General features: G+C 47.1%; 1 non-coding gene across 1 annotated transcript; it reads left to right on the forward strand.

Annotated features, from left to right (window-relative positions):
• The first annotated feature begins 3,194 nt into the window (after positions 1-3,194).
• On the forward strand, positions 3,195-3,267 carry trnav-aac (transfer RNA valine (anticodon AAC)). Its single transcript has one exon. It is a non-coding gene; the product is annotated as a tRNA-Val (tRNA).
• The last annotated feature ends 1,070 nt before the right edge of the window (positions 3,268-4,337 follow it).

The following is a 4,337-nucleotide window of genomic DNA, read 5'->3' on the forward strand; positions in this document are numbered from 1 at the left end:
TTGTGGAAGCAGGTGTCTCAGTAAAACTCAGTGACAGTCCATTTGTTCTGTGTGTCTGAATGGGAATCCTACACACAACATACTCCAGTCCACACTTTTCATTCACTTTCCAGAGACAGGGCTCCAGTGGCTTCATGAGGCCTACAACTCCCACAATCCCTGAGACGGGGACCACACGTGTGTGGGGAAACCCCGCACTGCACACGTACAGAATGTGAGCGGGTTTTGGAGCATGTGCTTTGGGTAAGTATACTTTGCGGAAAGTTTTTCACACTGTGATTGGCTGGAGGAGGAATGCATCTACTTATAGTATTGATGTGTTGGGGTGTCAAAATGTCACCACACTCATGTAGGACCTCTCTCCACCCCCAATTCATTGTAATGGTGGGAATCAACTAATGGGAAACAAAGAAGGATCTGACGCATTCTCCCGGCCTGAAGGTTCCTCTTCTGTCCAGGATCTGCCCCCTCCCTTTCTGTTTCCTTTTGTTTCATTCTGCTGTTACATTATTGACTTGCAGCAACTGAAGGGAAAGGAAGTGAACCCAGAAAGGGTGCAGAGTCTAACCAGGGACGGGAAGTGGTGGCATGGATCTGTTTATCAGTAACTCCATGGGAATGGGGAGGGTGTACATTAGGGGCAGCAGAGTCAGAATGGTGGGAGAGAGTAAGTGGGCTGGAGGGTTTCAGCTTTTGGGGAAGAAAGGGGAAAAAAGATATTACAGAGAAACTAGAATTGTCTGTTCTGAATTTCTAACCTGTACGTATTCCTTTATACAGGGTGCTAGATGGTGAAGATTTGCAGACTGAAATCTCAAACTCATGTGCAGATTGTGATTAAGTTACTCAGAGTTTGAAGAGTCAAAGATAGAAAATCACTCGGCCAAAATCCTGCAACACTCTCCCTGACAGCATTTTCGGTCTCTCTGCCCCAAATGGACTGTGAATGGTACAAGACAGCAGCTCACTACCATCTTCTCAAGGGTAACTAGAGATGGGGAATAAATGCTGGCTGAGCCAGTGATGCCCATATCCTGGAAATGGTTTCTATCTCTAGTTGCTGAAACCCAGTTGATGTTACTGCAGGATGATGAGGGACGCTGAGTTTAACCTCCAGGAGGCAGCACCATCACATTACCCCTGCCTACACCCCCATAGTAACACCACAACGTCACTGGAACAAAAGGCAATGAAGCCAAAGGAGGACTTTGATACAGTTTTTTTTTAGATTACTTACAGTGGTGGAAACAGGCCCTTCGGCCCAACAAGTCCACACCGACCCGCCACATTACCCCTTACCTCACACTACGGGCAATTTAGCATGGCCAACTCACCTGACCCACACATCTTTGGACTGTGGGAGGAAACCGGAGCACCCGGAGAAAACCCACGCAGACACAGGGAGAAGTCTGTGCAAACTCCACACAGACAGTCGCCTGAGGTGGGAATTGAACCGAGGTCCCTGGCATGGTGAGGCAGCAGTGCTAACCACTGTGCCACCGTGCCGCCCAGGTACGGTCATGAGGTCGAGGTAAAGTCATGAAAGGGGATTGGAGCACAGCAGGAACAGGAGACTGAGCTGGATGGTCAGCTGTTTCCCATTGAATGGTGGAGCAGGATTGGTAGATGGCGCTGTCTGGTAGTGTGGCCGAGCGGTCTAAGGCGCTGGATCCAGGCTCCTGTCCTGTATTTAGCGAGTTCGAATCCCACCACTGCCGTTTCAGCTGGTCAGCTCCTCCGCCGCAGCATTGTTAAAATGCTGCTTCGATCCCCGCTGCGTTGATGTTCCAGGGGAATTTTGTGAAGTCTCTCTGCTGTCATTAAGGTTGCTCGCCACCCCTGCAGAAAATCGCAAACAGCTCAGCGCTTGGTTTCCGTTCCAGGCAAGTTGAGTTTTTACTGGAACCGAATGGAGACTGTTATTTCATCGCTGTTGTGAAACAAAGTCCTGCGCTGAGTCGATTCATCGTTATTTGGCTTTCTGGCGAATGGGAAATTCTTTCCACTGAATATGTTATTGAATTTCTCCCATTTCCTTCATTTCCGTCTTGGAGACACCGGAAGGGAAAGGTAATCTAATCGAGACTGTGATTGGTGAAATTCACTTTTTTATGGCCCATACTTATTATATTCTTTCTTTCTCTCTTTTCAGCATTGTCTGGGAAGTGGTGGTGCACTAAGGCTGCAGTATGTTTGAAAGAGTAGTTTGGAATTGCCCAGTTGTTAGTTGTGAGGTTACTTTATGCCTCATGCCCTCGGACTGTCTCACATTTAGCATTCATGCTTCGCTGTGTCTGAACATGCATTAGGTATGCCAGTTTTGTTTGTGTTCCGTGTTAAATGCTTTCTGTTTGCGATTCGCTCAATACATTACGAGTTAACAGGGCTTCTGAGGTAACTTCCAGCAGCAAAAATCCTCAACTGAGGATCTGGGAAAACTTCACGAAGTATGGTCAGTCACAGCAAAAGTAAGGAAGTCGTTCGTTTCTGCAGTGTTTCACAATACTACCTTTCCCGTGAGCAGTCGAACAGTCTAAATGATTGTGCTACAGACTGCGAAGGCAAGCTCCGCTAAAAAGTAATCCTTTCAAACACAACGTTATTGGGGTACACCGCGTGGAAACAGATACTTTGGGGTATCTCATCCATGCTCACCACATATCCAAACTTAAACAAGTCCCGTTCCCCAGCATTTGGCCTCAATCCCTCTGAACCCACCCTATCCAGAAACTGATCCGATTACCATTGAAATTTTCTGAGTGCAATAGCCTCCTCCACTTCCTCTGGTAGCTCATTCCATACACGCACAACCTTGTGTGTGGGAAATGTGCCTCTGTTCCTTTGTCAATTTCAGAGCACTCACCTTAAACCTATGCTCCCGAGTTTCCAACTCACCCTAGCTTGGGTAAAACACGTAAATACTCAGTTCAAAACCCTTCCATAAAATCATGTCGCAGCCGTTATGCTGCCGGGAAACTTGTCCCAGCCTATTCCACCTCACTCTACAGTCCAAACATTGACCACATCCTTGTCTATATTTTGTCACCAATTTCACGTTTGTTTTTAAAAAATTTTTCAAGATGTCAATTACCCTGGACAACAACGCGCTATTGGAAAAAGAAAGGTGAAACGGAGAATGGCTTCAACTTTCAGTGCTGGATGCCACAGAGCCGCGGCGCGGCCGGCGCAGGCTTGTTTCTGTAGTGTAGTGGTCATCACATTCGCCTAACACGCGAAAGGTCCCCAGTTCGAAACTGGGCAGAAACTGCTTTGTTCTTCAATTGCAGCCTTTTACACGGACAAGAACGGAGCTTTCTTGCTTGCTTTCCCATCTGCAAACCTGCCTTCGAAATCGCTCGAACAAATCTGCTCTCTTTGTGAAATGTAATGCAATTCCATTAAATTCGTTTGCAAAGCATTGTAAAGGTTTTCTCCAAGCTGGGTCTGATCATATGCCATTCTGTTTCAGAGTGTAGTTACCGCGTTCTGAATCTTCCACAAAAAGCAGTACCGTATTTGCATTCCTTGCGCAGGCGGGCCGGTTCAAAGACAGGGAAGAAGCTGATGCGCTGGTGTCACAGTACGCCACGGATTCCTCAACTGGTCTGTCTGACAAATGTACCCCAAAGTCGTCTCTGCAAGGCCTCATTTGGAAGCTGCCTGTCGTTATTCAACGTGCGAGAATTGGCAGCAGAGGTGCTGAATCATGGTTTGGATCAGTTCGCACGTTATAGTGACTCATTCAATCAGCAACAGCAATGAAAGAAATTACACTCTCAGAGGAACCTCTGGACTTGTGATTTCATAGCGTCGCTAGTATTAAGGTGAGCCCCGAGATCTAAGCCGTGTTGGAACTGAAACGGAGGAATTGACAGAGAGGCTACAGAATGACATCGCAACCTTTTGGTTTTCTTTAAATCACTGACGAGCAGGAAAATGTAAACGGGAGGGCGAGTGGGAAAGTGAGGCAGTTGCAGCTCTGGTGAAACTCCTTCTTTGTGAGTCACTCAGCAACAAGAGACGTGAAGGTGACTCATGCGGGAGAGCTCTTCACATTGAGAACAAAAAGCAGTCAAGGGCAGTTAGCACCTCTTCCGCAGTGGGGGTGGGGTGAGTAGGAACTTCTGTTACCATGTTCAGAAACTGCCTTTTAAATTGACGTGAGCAGAAACTGCATTTCTAATAAGCATCATGGAGTTTAGCAAAATTTATTGAGTCGCTTCTTGTCGATTCCCACACAGGTTTCCTATTCAGTTGGTATCGATGTGGCTCATGTCCAGGTGTGAACATCCCTGCAGCCAATTGCACGGTTAAGGTAAAAGGCAAGGAAAGTGGCA

This window comes from Hemiscyllium ocellatum, unplaced genomic scaffold, assembly GCF_020745735.1.
Source record: "Hemiscyllium ocellatum isolate sHemOce1 unplaced genomic scaffold, sHemOce1.pat.X.cur. scaffold_667_pat_ctg1, whole genome shotgun sequence".
Classification (NCBI taxonomy): domain Eukaryota; kingdom Metazoa; phylum Chordata; class Chondrichthyes; order Orectolobiformes; family Hemiscylliidae; genus Hemiscyllium; species Hemiscyllium ocellatum.